Raw genomic sequence first — 17,190 nt, forward strand, 5'->3', positions numbered from 1 at the left:
AATGAGTGCGTACTGTTCTCAGAAGGTAATCTGAATGCCGGTAATTTTAAACTTAATCTCCTCCCTCTATTTTCGGTAGTTGTCTATCCTTCGGAGACAATTGAATGAATGCTACTGTTTAGTTTATGGCCCATTGTCAACACTGATGTCTTCAAGAGCCTCTCTTTTGTTTTGTGTATTTATATATTGCTTTTTTTCTTTTTGATTTCCTTTCCTTTTCACATTTATCCCCCTTTTCTTTCAATGCGTTTTGTAGAACATGTATTAGTCCTTTGAGTGCCTGTGTTTTAATTTACATAAATATCACTCTGTCACAGGCCTCATTCTGTTTTTTCTTTACTCCTTTGGCACAGCTATGTTTTGTGCACGCCTAGACCGGCTGCTTTTATTGCTGCCCGGAGGTCTGCTGAGTGAGGTCACGCTGGCCCTAGCCACTAGTTTTGCAGTCAGAACAGGACACAGGAACCAGGAAGCACGATTTCGACGCACAAAAGTTCATGATTAGTGACATCTGCAGAAATGTCCCTCAAGTTCAAGTTTGCTGATGTCCTCTCAACTTGAACATTAATAGCTACAAATATGAACACACAATGCTTCTGCTTTGAACTGATTTATTGCAAAGCCCCAGTGAATCAAAAAGCTCAGATGACTGCAATGTTCTCTTCACCATATCTTTTTAAAAATGAAATTCAATCTAATGCCAGGTTACAAAGGCAACATGTAGTGTGAATCTGTTTTACAGTTATCAGTATTCAAAATCTTTGTACTCATTCCCTCCCTCCAAAATTTCCCAAAATGCATAGTCATCTATCCATTGAAAGAAAAGTAAATGTATATATCTTAGAAAGACTATCATCTCCAAGGCTAGTGAAGAACAAATGGGGCCTCCTCTTACTGCCCAGGTGGCCATGCATTTATTCCATGTTGACCCATCCCAACATTGAGATTAAAGACGATTTCAAGTTTCCATCGGCTGTGGCAACATAAGAGAAAGGAGGAAATGGCAAGCAGGCACCCGTTGGGTGATGAGAAGCACTTCTAGCTGTTGGAAGGGCAGCAGGCTGCTCCAGTTCAAGCCAGGCTGCAGGGTTCACCCCGGATTCTGTCACCGACAAGCTATAGGACCTTCTAGGCAAGTAACTTTGCATCCTTGAGCCTCGGCCTCCTCCTCTTTAAAGTTGGAAAATAATTGTACCTTACTCCAGAAGTCAGTTGTGAGAATCTCTGACTTAGTATGCATGAAGTGGTTAGAAGATGCCTGGCAAATAACAAATGCTTGATGGATGGGTTTTTGGTCACAATTGAGTATTATGAGGCGGGGTTCTCCGGAGAAATAAAACAAATGGTCTGTCCATCAGGAGAGATTACTAGGAGTTGGCTCCTGCTGCTATTCAGGCTGCTGAGCCCCATGGTGTGTGGTCTGCAAGCTGGACCCCAAGGAAAGCAGCGAGTGTGATTCAGCCCAGATACAAGGCCCAAAAGCCGGTCAGCAGGTGGGAGAGCAGGAGGAGAGATGAGCTGGAGGCTGGGCTGGGGTAGGAAGTGGTGGGCCCCTGCTTCTTCAGCCTTTTGCTCTACCCAGGCCCTCAACAGATTGGAAGGTGCCCACCACACTGGTCTACTGATTCAAATGCTGGCCTCATCCAGAAATACCCTCAGAGAAAACACCCAGGAATAATTTTTAGGGGGGGGACCCTGATACCTAAAACTAGCCATCTCACTGCTGCCAGCCAGGCCCTGTGCTTGATCTCTGGAGGACCAGCAGTGAACAGGACAGGTGCAGCCCCTGCCGCAGCTGTCGACAGGCTGGCACAAAGACACACTACGAGCCTGGTTGTTCAGGATGGGAAGAGAAACGGCCCCTCCTCTCTCCACCTGCCCCCAGGAGAACCTCAGCAAAGGCCTACACAACCCACACTGGTAAATTCTCACGCCATCACACTGCTGTGGTGATTCTCGGTCTTTGAAAAGAAAGCATGAAACACTTGACTCTTAGCCACTGCCAAGTCCAGTCCATCTGTGAGGCCGCGTGTGGCAAAGATGCCCAAGGGCCCACAGTCCTCTCCAGACAAGGAGAAGCATCCAGACTCGCATGTGCCCTCCCTAAACACTTCCACTTTTCAGAGCTTGGCAAGCCCTAGCTCACCTTGGTATACATGGTGCCCTTTGCCTAGAACATTTATTTCACTCCTCCTGCCCATTCTCTTGCCTGGGTAAGCTTACATCTCCCACATGCAACAGTTTGGAAGTGAGTTCTCGTATGGTCTCTCCTCCTTGCACACCCACCCAGTCTAAATGTCCAAATACAGCTTGTGGTGCCCCCCACACACTCCCAGTGGACTACATCCCACTGTGTGATTCGTGGCACAAAATTGTCACCCTCACACCAGCCTCCTCAGGGCAGAACTCACAACTTGTGTGTGATGAGGGTGCCTGGCGCAGGAGAGAAAGATCTTCTACAAACAGCCACTGATCAGATACACAAGTATTTGATGGTGACTCACTTCCACTTGTACACATACATCACTTCCATAACTGATGACTATTAGGAGAGTTGGGAAATGAGTGGGCCGTTGGAAGAGATGGTGAGACTCCTCATGTGCAGCGTGCTATGGGTTCAGGAGCCAGCACCACCGCCTCCATATATAAACCATGCACTCCCCTGAGGACTCTTTGGCTGGCAGCTTCCCTGGGAAAATGTTCCTGGGGCTCAACTCAGGCAGGGAGTGGATAAGGCAGGTTTGGTAGCAGGATGAAGTGGTGTACCGCTGACAGCTGCACCCAGTGCATCTCATTATTTGAGGGAGATCTGCACTCTGAGTCTGGAAAAAAAAAAAAAATAGAAGGCATTCATGAGCAGAAAAGAGAAAAATCTTGTGGAAAAAGAGGGTTTATCTTTCTTTAGGGAAAGGTGGGGATTACATTGCAGGGGGGGAGCAGAAATTCCCCATAAAGGTGGAGTTGCTTCCTGAACCAGGTCTCCAAGTACGGGGACATTCAGTTTCCAAAGATAGGTCAGGAGGTCATATTTCAATCCTTGACTATCTACAAAAAATAATATGCTCCAATGGCAAAAGTCAAGCTGGCAGAATGTTCTTTTGGAACCTGGTCTTAAAAGACAGGAGAGGAGACTGGTAGCAGTGACAATGAACTTGCACTTCCCTGGTCTGGCTTTTTTTTTTTTTTTTTTTTTTGAAAGAACTCTTGGCTAACATAAAATTGACTTCTTTCTCCCTCTTGAAGAGTTTGGGAGAAGGAACCTCAGCCCTTCCTGGAGTTCAAGTCCGTCTTTTCCAGCAGCTAGCCACTGTGTTCTGCACTCAGATAGAGGCTTCTTCCCAACAGTGTCTTTTCTGAAGGCATGGTGACAAATATTTATTTTCACTTTGACTCCCCCTCATACCCCCCCCCAAAAAAAAAAAAAACTTTCAGCACAATGCAACTTTTTTAAAACAGTAAATTACTGTCTGTTTTGTATGGTTGGAGTTTACTGGCTACTGTGGACGGTCGGAGATGCTGGAGCCTTCAGCAGTTCTATCCATCACTCCAGCGTTGACCTTTCTGAAAGCTCTGAGTGCAGACGGTGAGTGTACCGGGGATACCCCGCGAAAGACACTGGAAGGACCAATTACGATGGTGCTTATAGTTCACATTTGGTGAGGTGTCCCTCTGCTTCTCCTGATCCCTTTCCTGTTTGCTGCACCAATGTTATATGGAATAAAAATATAAAGAAAATCATGAAACACAAGAATTCTTTCTTCTGAAAGACAAGCAAAGTCATCTGTGCATCCTCTTTGCCTACCATGAGAGTCCCCTTCGGATCGCATAAAACACTTGGACGAAACCCCCTTGGGGAAAGTAGCCTTCAAGGTCAGGATTGAATTATTTCCGTGATGACGAAGACAGGGAAAAACCACAAAAGGCCCCGCTGGGATTCGAACCCAGGATCTCCTGTTTACTAGACAGGCGCTTTAACCAGCTAAGCCACGGAGCCAGCACGCAAGCAGCTCTTGAGCCGGCAAGGAAAGGGATGATCTTTGCTTTTGTTCTGTGCGTTACTGAGTGCCTGTAGCCGCCGGGCTGCTTCAAAAATCCTGAAGGTGGAGCTGGGCCTCGCCCCCAAGGAGATAGGAAATCGCTCCGGGCACGAAAATTGAGTTTCCCGCGGAAGGGAGACCCTGAACCCCCACGCGCGAGGCGACTCCGCGCAGCAGTTGGCGTGGTCGAGAGTCCAGCTGCGCATCTCGCCGGGGTCGGAAAGGGCCGGAGTCGGGGGGTGGGCGCAGAGAGGGGGTGCAATCGCGTGTACCGGAGCACGCTCCAGCACCAAGGACCGGGCCGTGCGCGAAGCAAGCCTTCTGCTCTTATTGCATGGCTTGTAAATGAAACTGCAGGTTAATTCAAATTCTGGTCATTCTCTGCCACATTTTTTTTCCCTAAAATTGAGCTCCGTTTTATCATCTAAAACGTATTAATGAGATTTCAGAATTGTGCCTTAAAAATGCAAGACTTCCTGGTTAACGATCTCATCTTGGAAGGAGGTAAACGAGACCCCTTGCGGCTGCCACGTTGGAGGGGGAGCAGCCTTGGGGTCCTACTTCTTGTCCAAAGGATCTGACTTGATAAAAAGGGAGCACTCGCAAGAAGTTGTCTCCTTGCGGGGGCTTGGGTATTTGTAAACGTTACCAACGTGCTGTGTGCCTGTTGAAATTAAATCTGCCCTGGGAAGTATGATTTGAACAAAGGGAGTTAGTGAAACTCTGCAGACTTTGCAAGTATTTGTCTCAGCTGTGAAAGTCACTCCCAAGTGAAGCCTGTAAGTGCGGTTCACTTTCACATGACATCTGTTCCCTTACTTCTTGAATATAAGAACACTACCCACCAGGTTATTAGTGTGTGGAACCATATAACCGCAGGCAACCCAGCCACACCTGACGCTGGGTAGCACCAGCCAATAATGGGAGTTCCCTTTGAACTAGCAGCTGATGTTTGCACAGAATTGTTGGGAAGTTCAGTAGCCAAAGATAATTTTGGAAAATCATTTACAGCGACCTGGGTGTGAACCTGTCACCAGAGAGGATTGAATCTAAGGTTCTTGTCTTCCCAGATGCGAGACAGTGGCAGGATGCGGGCCAGCCAAGTTTGATGAAGAGCACACACCTGACAGACTCAGGGAAGAACTGAGAGCCCAGCCTGCATTCAGACTGGAGATGTTGTGGACTATTGTTACAGGGATTGGGAGTCGATTCTGTGCCTCACAGTGAGGAAGAATTGCAATACGGACAATGGGGGGTGGGGGTGAGCAAAGGGAAAGATAGTGAAAGATTTCATAGGAAATTAGCAATCAGGACTCCTGCTACCCAGGAGGGTGCCTGGGGGAGGGGTCCCTCCAGGCCTGCGTATTGGGCGCTTACATAGGGAGCGCATATCAATTGATCAATTTTCCTACATAGTGTTATAGGGAAAGAGGGTCCCTGAGGCAGGGCTGGAGAAGAATGGACTTTGGTCAGATTCTGGGAAAACTTCCACTCCTCTGGGTGATGGAGTGAGGACAAAGGCCTTAGATCTGTCACTGGAGAGAAGTCCTGGGGTTCTTGTCTTCACAACAAAGAATTCAGCCGTGAGACAAAGAGCAAGGTAACGAGGTTTTATTGGGGATAGAGCCTCCGTCGAGATGGAAAGGAGAGAGAGTGCCCAGTTACTCCAACTGGGGGGAGAGTGGGGTTACAGGGTTGAATGGAGAGAATACAGGCCAGGCAGGCAGCTCAGCAGAGAGCAGAGCTGAAAGTGCAGTCTTTGTTTATACTGGGGCCAGGTTTCTCCTTCCCCTCCTCCTCCTCTAGAACAAAGGGTTTGTGGAGAGTAAATTAGCAAATTCCTCCCCAGGTTTGCTGGGGCCTGGCTGAGCCAGGCACAGGGGTTCCCCTAGGGTGTCTGTGAGGGTTTTATTGCCCTATGTAATCAGGTCAGATAACCCATTTGGTCCTGAGAGAATTCTCCAGCAAGATGCGAGACAGAGAGTAGTGGTAAGCAGCTGGTTGAATAGGGTAAGGACATCCATCAGAATGGACGGGTGCCTCTCCAGATGGACTCTGAGAGAGCTCTCAATCATTCTGGATTGGGAAAACAAGGTTACAGGGTTTAAGGGAGAGAATACACCTCTCAGGCCAGGTGGGCAGCTCAGGAAAAACTTGAGAGTTGAGCGTGCAATCTGTGTTCAGAACGGGGCTTATAAGGGATCAGGGTCCAATTCTTCCATCATTTCTCCCACCCTCCTCCCTCTTCTCCAGGACAAAGGGTTTGCTGAGTGTGAGTTGGGCAAAGTTCCTTCCAAGGTTTCACTACCGAGTGCTATCAGACTGTGGAGCCCACCTGCCCCCACCTTCCCTAGCAGCAAACCTTCCCATAGGTACTTTCCTTGGAGGATGTAAAAATTCTATTGCCGAATATTATCAAGCTAGGTAACCGATTCGGTGTTGAGCAGAGAGGATTCTCCTGGGGAGCTTCCCTTGGGGTGATGGCTGAGAACACCTGTAAAGTTATCAGGGCAGGGGCAGGACTCTGGAGCGTAAAATACTAGGGCTGCTTCCAAGGTGTGCTTGCGAGCGTCTGTGGATGCCTTGTCCCCTCTCACACGCATAGGCTAATTTCTAACTTCCTCCCTAACATAGCCAGTTGGGTTCAAGCTGATTTCATAGGTACATTAGGGGACCTGTGACTTCCAGGGAGGTCCTAGGATCTGACATCTCCATTCTGAATATGTGATGAGAACAGAATAGACCAGAAAGTGCCACAATTTTCTTAATTTCTGAAAATCCTGGCATAGTTGTTCCACACTCCTCTTCAGAACAGAAAACTCCTTCTGTTAGGTAGGAAGTTAGGTATGAGCTTAGGTGTGTATGACAGGCCTAAAGAGAAGACATCTATATCCAGCATATGCATCTACATCTCAAAGTCATCCCGATAATGTTTCAGGGGCAGCCCGGCCTTGGCATCCTGCCCTGCCCCCTTCTACCTGATAACCTGCCAGGTGGAGGTCCCTGCCCCTTCTGCCTGACAAATCTTCCACAATCTCCCAGATGCAGCCCAGGATCTGCATTTCAAACACTCTGCCCCATCCCCATTCTCTAGGGGATCCTGCTCACCCTTCCTCTGAACCCAGGATGGCGCCAGCTAGGCTTCCTCCTGTCTGATACCTTCAAGGGAAAACTCAGATAGGAGCTTCTTAGTATTTACAGCCATAAAATCCTTTGTTTCAGGAGGAGATGTGTGAAGACAGAGACCCATCTCCTTAACACCTCCCCCCACACACCCACCACCTCAACCAGACAGCGCACTCAGCACACTCCCTGCTGAGTTGCCCGCCTGCCTGGCCAGGTGTAATCTCTCCACTCAACCCAGTAACCTTGCTCCTCCCCCCACCCCCAGTCCGAGCAACTGGGCCCTCTCTCAGGCTCTGTCTGGAGAGGTGCCCACCCATCCTTACAGATGTCCCTTCCCTAATAAACCTTGCTATTTTACCTCCCACTACTCTCTGTCTCACGCCTGAATTCTTTCTTGCTCAAAGACAAGAACCCTGCCATTTCTCCGGTAACATTTCTTCTCTTAATGCAGAGTGATCTGTTATGTACCTATCTTTCTCCACTATATTTAAAATTATACTTCCAAGAGGGAGTCTTCAATCACCAAGTGGCAATAGGAGGCTGTAGTGTTACTGGATCAAAATTAGGCTCAGGCTGCCAGGCACTGGAAGTCAGTGCACAGGGCAGAGTTGATGCAGGGAGTCAGTAGGGTTATTTATTTATTTTTTGAGTTTTTTTTTTTTTTAGTTTGTATGTTTCTCATAAATACAAGATTAAGAACATAGTAATTCTTAATTTTTCCCATGGTATCCACCCTCCCATTCACTCTCCCCTTTCTCTTCCTTCTCCTGTTTAGTCTGAGAAAGAACAAGAAACAGAAGAAAAAGAGTGGAATAATATCGTGAGCACCACTTGTCAGGTAGCTCAACAGGGCTAATTGGGCGTGTCGGAGCATGGGGAAGAATCACACAGAATCGGGATAGTCTTTTTAATATAATTTATTATTCAATATTCAATGCCACTTAATATGTATTCAATGCACATATCTAAAGACCAATACCGCTCAATATGTCTTTAGTCCACAGGGTATAACACACATCTAGGAGTAAGACAACTTCCAGAAATATCCTGCAACAGTAATAAGTATAACACATACAAAGCATAAAAGCATAACCAATGTAGACACTCATGGCTAAGAATGTAAAATGAATGCTGCATTCTCAAGGTTCATATCACGATCACGAAAAGTCAAAGTCCAGAGTCCAAAGTCTTCATGACCACTCGGAGAGATGGATCTCAAAACAGTCACTTACGGGCGGGAGTCGTGGGATGACTAGCACTCTGGGCAGTAGGCTCGACGGTGAAGGGCTGGAGAAGTCACTGATGAGAAGTCTGGTCCAGCTCCGATGTTGGCTCCGGCAGCGGCTGGACCATCCTGGTGAGGGGCTGGGCCATCCAGGCGAGGTTGGCTCCAGCGTGTGGCGGGGGAGCAGAGCTTCTTCAGTCAGTGAAGACTCGGGCAGAGTTTCACTGGCACTGAGCTGTGGTCCCCGAGGGGATGCAGAGCAGGTGTGCGGCTTGCCTCTTTATCCCCGCTCTGGGATAGGTGGGCGGCGAATGTGCCCTGATGGGTCACCGATCATAGGCTCATCCTTCGGGGTGTCACTAACCAGATGTTGGTGTCTGGGTGTGACCAATGGTGTGTTGGGGGTCTTCCGGGTGTGGCCAGTCGTGGTGCAGTAGTGTGGGTGAAATAACGAGTAGCCAGCTGGTTAGCCGCTGCCTATGATGTAGTGTCCCTCAGTCCTTATCAGGCTCACCACCTGTGTCTGCTTCTGACAGATGGCCCGGGCAGTTCCTGGTGCTTAGTGGCCTTAGCTTAAGTAACTCCATTTTGCTTTTGCTTTTTCTCTTTCTTTTTGGGTTAGTGGTGCTCCATTACTCTTTTGGGACTCCTGTGGGATTCTCCACAAATAAAAAAGCTAAGAGAACGGTTTTGCTTTTTCCCCTTCCTCTTTTGCATTCCTTCCTCCGCCTCCTTTCCTTTTAGAAACCTCATTGTCTTTAAAGAACCCAAGGATGACACATCCTTTGTGAGCTCTTCGACATAACTCTAACTTATGAGACATAATTATAGCCTAATTAATTATGAGACATAATTATAGCCATAATTAATACACTAAAAGGAAGTGTGAGTGAGTAAGTCTCATGAATCACTCTTTGGGGACAGAGGTCCTGCATGTATGCAGGTTAGGGAGAGGCCGAAGGAGGAAGGCGGGGACTCTGTGGTCCCAAACAGGCTCCTCCCAATTTGCAAGGCAGCAGGGTGAGTTTTCAAGAAGCAGCAGTGGCTGTAGGAGGTGGGGAAAGACAGTGGGGCCTGAAATTCTTAGGTAAACTGTTGGAGTTTCAAGACGGTAATGGTTTCTCTTAGCCAGAATGTGTAAGGGGAAGTAAAGATGCATTCGTTGCGGTTCCAACAGTACAAACCCGAGAGGAGCCCCATCTAATGCCGAGGGAGGGATGCATAACCAGGTCTACCCTTGTGTTTCTGCTGAAAGGTCAGAGACCTGCATTTTTTGGTAGCGGCTGTTGAACCCGTACGACCGACGCGAGCATTCTCAGCGGCAGGCAGTCAGTTGCCCTCGACTTCTGTGCAACGTTCACCAGGCCTGGAGATACTGCTGCTTCTCAGAAATACAGGGACTGAGAAACACACGCGTTTGCAAGCATCCGTGTGGGTGCCAGGGGCTCTGTGCTCCTTCGAAGGAGGCACAGTTGGAGACGTAGGTCCCGCGGCAGGAGCTGCCTGCAAAAAATGTACAGCCCACAGAGAGACAAGAAAAACATCAGGAGCTTCCAATGTCCGCCAGAGGTCCAGCCAGGGTCCTCCGCAGGCCAGCAAGGCGGCAGGCGCCTCCTGGGCACTGCTGCCCAGCGTGTGGAGCGAGCGGCCCCCCGGAGCCCACACGACTCTCGGCCGAGCGCAGGCGGGGGCCAGCGTCGCCCGCCGCCTGGTTTCTGAGGAGACAGGCCAGTGAGGTACCCAGCGTGGGCCAGTGGCGCAATGGATAACGCGTCTGACTACGGATCAGAAGATTCCAGGTTCGACTCCTGGCTGGCTCGGTGGCGGCGCTCCCTTTTACCATCTCCTTTTCTCCGCCCGACGCGAGATAAGTGAGGCCGGAGGCCTGAGGCGGGCATCGGGGACCGCCAAGCCACTGAAGATGGACTCCCGGCCTCCGCCCGCGGCGCCGGCCAGAGCTGGGCGCGGAAGGGCATTATTTCTTCCGTCAAGTGAGGTGAAGTTGTGAGGATCTGGAGCTCTGGGTCGAGCGATGATAAAGGATGCGTCGGTCTGAGAAGTCCGAGTCCCTTCTTTGTCCCGAACATCCGGGCATTTGCAGAATAAATCACTGGGGCTCTGGGCTCTGGAGGCACCGCCGGCCCCCTCCGCACTCCGCGCTCCAAGACTCCGGTGCGCGGCCACCGCGCGGGCCGCCGGGCGCAGACAGCGGCGGCCGCCACACAGCGAATGCTCCCGCGCCGGCTCTCGCTACAACGCGTTTCCGTAGTGTAGTGGTTATCACGTTCGCCTCACACGCGAAAGGTCCCCGGTTCGAAACCGGGCGGAAACAAGGTTTGATTTTTTTTTTTCCAATGGAATTAGCACTTTAAAATTTTTTGAGTATTTACTCGCCTTTATAAGTCCGTACTTAAGTACGTATTGCTCCTTTTTTCCTCTCTTGCTAGAGCCGCGGTGTAAGGTAATGCAGTGCAGGGCACCCTGCAAACGCACTGGCTGGAGCCGGCCCCTGCCCATGCGGTCCCCGCAGCAGGTGCTGGCCCGGGTCCTCGGAGGCAGCAGCAGCAGCAGCAGATTTCCACGCTTGGATTGGGCCCTCTCCCTCTCATTTAGGAGCTGGCTGCCCAGTTTTAGGATTCTAGGGTTCCAAGAAGGAGAGGAGGCGGCTAAAGCAGGGAAGACTTTATTTAAGGGGGACAGACCGAGGGTGGGAAGAGAGGGAGTGGAGGCTGAGCCTGCCCGGACAGGGGCTGCTGCAGTCCAGCTCCAGCCGGTCCAGGGGTTCCAAAGGGAGAACTGAGGTACACATTCACAGCAAGGCTGAAGGCATGGCTCTGGCCCTCGAGCACCAGACTTTATTTTTATATCATAAGTCACATAGTGATTCTTTCTTACAATAACAAGTCTGTTGTCCATTTTCATCTAATTACAATTTCTTTGATTTTCAAAGGCATGTTCAGAGCATGGGTTACCGTCACAGACAGGTGCGAGATAACGGGCTGCCCACACAAGCCAAGGCCTGGAGTGCTGCTGAGCTATGCAGAAATTGGCTACACAATCTAGAATAGCACCTTCCTAATCTAATCTTTACAAGAAGCCCCAATGTTTAAAGCAGGCTCTTTTAAAAATGTATCCCCTCTTTTGCGGTTCTTTCTGTAACTTTGATTTCTTTATTGTACTTATCTAAAGGTTCACTTAGATCTATTCTACAGTTTTGACCTCCTAACCATTGTTGTATTTGTAGTACATATTTATTTAAAGCTTTAATAACATTTATCTATATTCTAGTGGGAAGTATATACCAGGGAGCCTGTTACCTTTTAATTCTTTCCCACAAGCAGCTGAACCTTGCGTAAAGCATCAACCCCTTCTCCTACAGCAACATTTAATTTGATTAAGATTCTACAAAGCAATGGAGATTTTGGGGATTATGGGGCTAAGCGCTCGTCCCTAAAATTAGCAATACAGCTATCATTAGCGGGACCGCCAGGAAGCTCCGGCTTTCTCACGCAGAGTTTGGTTCCCTGCAAACCTAAAACCACCAAGAGGACCGCAGCTGTCCTTCTCACGCCTTGCTGAGACAGACCTGCTGTGACCTTGTCAGCCAGCCGAAGGTGCCTGGGCCTCACCAAGGGGCTTTGAAACCAGGCTTCATTCCGTCTAAGCAGCGGGCGGAGTCCCTTCTTAAACGGCTTGTTGCAGGAGGTGCAGAGTGCCAAGTGAACCGTAATAGGTGGGAGGGGGGCGTGCGGAAAGGCTGTCGGGGAGCATCCTCTCGGCAGCCTGCAGTGTCCCCAGCGGGGCTTTCCGGAGCAGTAACCATTGCACCAGCCCTCCCAGTCTCCACCTGCGCCCAGTTCCAGCGGGCCTGGGGGTTCAGGCCCGGTGTCCGCACAGTCCCCAGTTCAGAAGCAAGATCCAGGGTTTCGTCCGTCTCCCTTAGCCAGGGAGTCTTTGCCAGTCGTTTAGGACTAACCGAAAAGGAATTCACAGAGGTGAGGGATTGGTACAGCCGCCCTACGACATTCTAATCACCGGGCTCACGGAGCTATGTTTGTTTCCCATAGGAGAAACCTTTCCTGATCAGTACTGTCCAGAGGCATCTTGTTGGGGGAATTCTCTCTGGCGCAGAACCTGACTGCCCGCCTGCAGGTAACACGCCTCCCCGTGAGATGAAGCCCCCTGGCCATTGGAAACACCCCCCGGAGAGCAGGGCATCGCTGACCACAGGAAGGCCACGAACATCACCGCCCCTACGAGAACTTGGACATGAGCTGAACGTGCACCTCTTGGTGGTAACTTAACTCCGTGAGACCTTTTACCCGAACCCCTCCTGCAGCCGGTGAAATAAACAATGGCTGCCCAGTATCCTAGATATTCCACTTTTGGCCCAAAACAAGACATTTTTAGTTAAGCAAGCGACCCAATGTGGGTGCCGGTACGGGGCAATTGGATCACCTTGTCAGAGACACACTTGGCACCCCAGATTGAGAACCGAGGGACAGAGGGAGCGGCTTGATTTAGCAACCCTTGGTTTCGGCTGCCTTTGAAGAAAAGGAAACGGAAGGGTTCCAAATTTAAAATAAAATAAAAATACAACAAAGAAGGACTCCACTCTGCCTTTTTCTGTTCGGAGTCCCAAGCGGCTAGTTCCATCCCTGACAAGTGTCATGGCTGGAAAGATGCCGCACCGTGAACTGTTTCATGATTCTGTCGGACGAAGCACGATTCAAATGTAGCGCTCACCAAACACGGAATTTCTGGGGGCAGCGTGTGGAACTCGGTGCAAAGAACTGGGGAGAGCCCAGGAGAGTGGCGTCCCGGGGTCGGGGATGTAGCTCAGTGGTAGAGCGCATGCTTCGCATGTATGAGGCCCCGGGTTCGATCCCCGGCATCTCCAGATCCTTTTGCCCGACCTTAAATCCTGCTTTTATGGGTCGGGTCCTTCTCCCCACTACTTACTAGGATAAAAATCAAAGATTGCGCGGGGCGGGGAAGGCCTCGCATCCTCCGCTTCCTTACCGGTCTGCGGTGTGTGTTAGCCGCTGAGTCCTTGTCGAAGGGAACAGGCTTTTTTGAGACAACAGCTTGATCTGAAAAAATGCGCTTGGGATCCCAGGAGAGCCTGCCCAAGAGAAGATGACCGTGTGGGGGCGCTCTCGAGGGCATGGAACGGAGCGGATGGCGCACTTAGTCCCGAACGTCAAAGAACGAAAAAAACTGGACAAATACCTCAAGTCCGCCTTGGCGTCGCTGGATCCGCTGCTTGGACGGTGCGCGAATCTCACGAAAGAAAACAAATCAACACACAAGAACATTTCTTGAATGGATTTCTAAGGCGCAACAGAGCAGGTGGCCGGTTAGCTCAGTTGGTTAGAGCGTGGTGCTAATAACGCCAAGGTCGCGGGTTCGATCCCCGTACGGGCCAGCTCAACGTTTTGCATCAGTGCGATTTAAATTTCGCAACTTTTACACAGAGAAGGGAAAGCTGCGAGAGGTTTGCCGTTACAAGGCGAATAGCAAGTTCCTTTTGATTCTAAACCAGTGCCCCGGAAGTCGAGAGACGCAGTCTCGGCGGGTCAGGGCTCTCAAATCCTGTGTCCTCAGACGCCAGCTTTAAATTCCTCTGTAGACAGAGAGTGGCAGCGATTTGCTTGGCGGGCAGCACCACCCCCGCGATAGCCTGGAAACACGGAAGTCTTCGGCGAGCAGCCACAGCTCCCACCTGCGCCCTCGCGGGTGCGCTGACCCGGCAGATCCAGCCCGGAGGAGCCGTCCCGTCGCCTCGCTTTCCCGGGAAGCCAAGGACGGAGCCGTCGGGGCGGATCTGCCCGCCAGGGCCCCGCCGTGGGCGCGCGGCGTGAGGCCTCTCGCCCTCCTGAACCGACTTCCCTCGGACCGGAGAGCTCGCGGTCCCACAGCGGTGCATCCTGTCGCGGTTTCCTTTCCTCAGGAAAACGCCGAGACAGGCGGCCGGGCTCCACGCGGGCTCTGGGAACGCGCGGCTCCAGACGCGACTGACCGGGCCTCAGACGGGGCCCCAGAGTCTTCCACTTTGGTTGATTTTAAAGGTGCACAAGTAAAGCTGGTGTCAGCAGCAGCTGCATACAGTCTAGCCTTGAGGTTATGCCGAAAGAAATTGCTCGGCTATTTAGGAAATCGCAGAAGCCTATTTTACCACGTGGCTCGTTGGTCTAGGGGTATGATTCTCGCTTAGGGTGCGAGAGGTCCCGGGTTCAAATCCCGGACGAGCCCAGGTTTTGTTGCACCAGCTCCTGGCTCCCGTGAGCGCTCTCTGGAAGTCAGGGCTTCACACGCTGCCTCGGTGACACAGAACTGCGTGACATCGGGACAGGTGAAGGTAACATTGGAACAGGCGAGGAGCTTTCGGTTTTGCACGGTTCAGTGTTCCACGCGCCGTGCAGTGACACTCGCCGCCTCCTCGGGTGTGTTTGTAGGAACTATGTGGGCCACCCTTGGACAGCGCGCCTCCGCCTCTGCGGACGCGGCCGCGCGGGGGCAAAGGTCGCGCCGCTTCCTGGGGCCGCGGCGCCCCGCACCCTCGGCCCGCGGGTCCCTGTCCCGTGCCCGGAGGGGCCCCGCACCCTCTCCTCGCACGTCCCCCTGCGGGATCCCGTGCCCCGCGCTCCTCTGCGGCCACACCAGATTCCCTGGTCTTGTGTTCTAGCGCTTGCCAGATGCTTCCTATGAAACACAGGCAAGGCCTGTGTGCTGGTTATACAGGACCATGGACAAGCGTGAGGGGCCTGGGCAACACGGAACCCGTATTTTCCTGGCGCGGGTGGAGGGAGCAGAGGCGGAGACACGCGTCGCTGATATGCAGTGCGGCGGGGTGGACAGGCCCGGAAAACGCGGGCCCGGCAACTGTGCCTGGCACCTCGGCACGCTCCTCCCAGCACCCTGAGGCTTTCTGAGGGGATGTGCGCTTTAGAGTCACCCTGGGGAGTGGACGCGCCCAGCCCCTCGGCACCGTGACGGGAATCGTGGATCGGCGAGGCGCGGGCCCGCCAGGGGGCGCCCTGGCCTTCGGTAAACGCAGGCTATCCAGGTTGAACTGGTTTGAAAAAAAATATACGAAAGCGCCCAACGTGGGGCTCGAACCCACGACCCTGAGATTAAGAGTCTCATGCTCTACCGACTGAGCTAGCCGGGCACCTGGAGAACCGCTTTGTCCCCAGTGTATTAGGAGAACATAGAACTGTTTGGAAGCCAGGATATGCAGGATTTTAGATTTGATCTGATTATTTTCGTTTCATATGTAAAATGAGATGAAAGTCGAATAATGCACACAATTCCTAAAATTATTATTAGCACGCATCGCGCCCACTTTCTCTGTATCCGCCCTCTTTCCCCCATTCTCAGCAGCGTGTGTTGATTGACAGATAACAGAAGTTCCCAGGATGTAAGAGTCGGGTTTTCTGGATGCAGCAGGAGTGACCCAAGTCCGGCAGGCCCAGAGCTCCAGAACCGCTTGTCGCCGCGGTTGAGAGCGTGGTCCCCAGTCACCCAGCCTGCAGCCCAGACAGGACCCTGGGCTCTGTCGCCCACCGGGGCCTCCGGCTCCTGCTGCCACCGTCTCATCACACCCCCCATCCCCTTGCCTTTCCTGCCTGTTGTGTTAAAAACATCGCTTTCGCCATTTAAGTTTTGAATTCCAGCCCAGACCGCCTGCCGGGAGCCTTGCACTGTCCCGGGCTCGGAACCGCGGACTCGGAGCAGGCGTCGGCCAGAAGGGGGCGCCAGTGAGCCCAGCCGCGGGCAGGCAGGGGCAGCTCCCGGGACACCTGCGCGCGGCCAGCGCAGGCCAGGAAGTCGCCCTCCTCGGATCCCACAAGGGCCTTAGGATGGTTCACATCGCAGTTATCCGTATTAATCCCGTAGCACGCCAGGGAGACACATCTTAACGCCAGCGCCGGGAGGAATGATTCCTGCAGCCCCGCCTTGTCTCCTTGTTTTCAGTAACTGCTCCCAGCGCACATTTTTCTATTTTCATAATCAGCTTGAGCCTGGAGCTCAGAGAATCCCCGACCGTTTTCTAAAAGACAAATGCTTATATTAACAGAACACGCTTTTATTACAGTAGGGCCTAAATTACCAATATCTGGAAATAAGAAGAAAAAAAAGGTTGCATTTCTTGTCAATGACATCCTAGACCTCCAACATTTTCTAAGGGGTCTGCCCAAGGATCGCAGAGCAGGGCAGGGTTTTTGCCATCAGAACCAGTTACATTTGTACCAGATCAGTCTTTGTGTGGGTGACTGTGCTGTGCGTTACGGGGTGGGCGTTCATGTGCGCACCTGCTGTGTCCCAGAAGTACTTTTCTCCGTCGTGATGGTCAAAACTTTTTACATTTCCAGGTGTCCCTCGTGGGACATCTGTTTATTGAGTAAGATGCTTTTCAGCTCTAGATGTTAGCCTGCAGATGAATGATCGCCATGCGAAAGAACTTTGCAGGACACACTCAATTGCCTGCCCCATAGAAAAAGCAGCAGTTTAATTGCCCTGTGGGGCCATTTTCCAGTTCTGTGTCTAATTTTCCAACACGAATTTACATAGTTCCTTTCTGTGACTATTAGTAAATTCTTTGAAACAGTTTTCCCTATTGTTCGCTTCCTCATTAATGACTTAAGTCTTCCGGAAATGTTTATTTGATAGTTGCATAGAATTGTGCACTTACCCTCTGAAAGAGTGTTTTGATAAGCTAGATAACACTAACCGTATCTATAAAATAGGATAACTGAGTCCACTGAGTTTGGGGAGGACATCAAATGTTATATTTAA

The 17,190-nt window shown here is 51.2% G+C and overlaps 7 non-coding genes across 7 annotated transcripts; 5 read left to right on the top strand and 2 right to left on the bottom strand.

The window, feature by feature from the left end:
* Positions 1-3,920: 3,920 nt before the first annotated feature.
* Positions 3,921-3,994, bottom strand: TRNAT-AGU (transfer RNA threonine (anticodon AGU)). Its single transcript has one exon. It is a non-coding gene; the product is annotated as a tRNA-Thr (tRNA).
* A 6,141-nt stretch (positions 3,995-10,135) lies between these two features.
* TRNAR-ACG (transfer RNA arginine (anticodon ACG)) lies at positions 10,136-10,208 on the top strand. Its single transcript has one exon. It is a non-coding gene; the product is annotated as a tRNA-Arg (tRNA).
* A 439-nt stretch (positions 10,209-10,647) lies between these two features.
* Positions 10,648-10,720, top strand: TRNAV-CAC (transfer RNA valine (anticodon CAC)). Its single transcript has one exon. It is a non-coding gene; the product is annotated as a tRNA-Val (tRNA).
* A 2,496-nt stretch (positions 10,721-13,216) lies between these two features.
* On the top strand, positions 13,217-13,288 carry TRNAA-CGC (transfer RNA alanine (anticodon CGC)). Its single transcript has one exon. It is a non-coding gene; the product is annotated as a tRNA-Ala (tRNA).
* Positions 13,289-13,742: 454 nt separating this feature from the next.
* TRNAI-AAU (transfer RNA isoleucine (anticodon AAU)) lies at positions 13,743-13,816 on the top strand. Its single transcript has one exon. It is a non-coding gene; the product is annotated as a tRNA-Ile (tRNA).
* Positions 13,817-14,571: 755 nt separating this feature from the next.
* TRNAP-AGG (transfer RNA proline (anticodon AGG)) lies at positions 14,572-14,643 on the top strand. The gene has a single exon. It is a non-coding gene; the product is annotated as a tRNA-Pro (tRNA).
* An 846-nt stretch (positions 14,644-15,489) lies between these two features.
* On the bottom strand, positions 15,490-15,562 carry TRNAK-CUU (transfer RNA lysine (anticodon CUU)). The gene has a single exon. It is a non-coding gene; the product is annotated as a tRNA-Lys (tRNA).
* Between the last annotated feature and the right edge of the window lie 1,628 nt (positions 15,563-17,190).

This window comes from Oryctolagus cuniculus, chromosome 5 (genome assembly GCF_964237555.1).
Source record: "Oryctolagus cuniculus chromosome 5, mOryCun1.1, whole genome shotgun sequence".
Classification (NCBI taxonomy): domain Eukaryota; kingdom Metazoa; phylum Chordata; class Mammalia; order Lagomorpha; family Leporidae; genus Oryctolagus; species Oryctolagus cuniculus.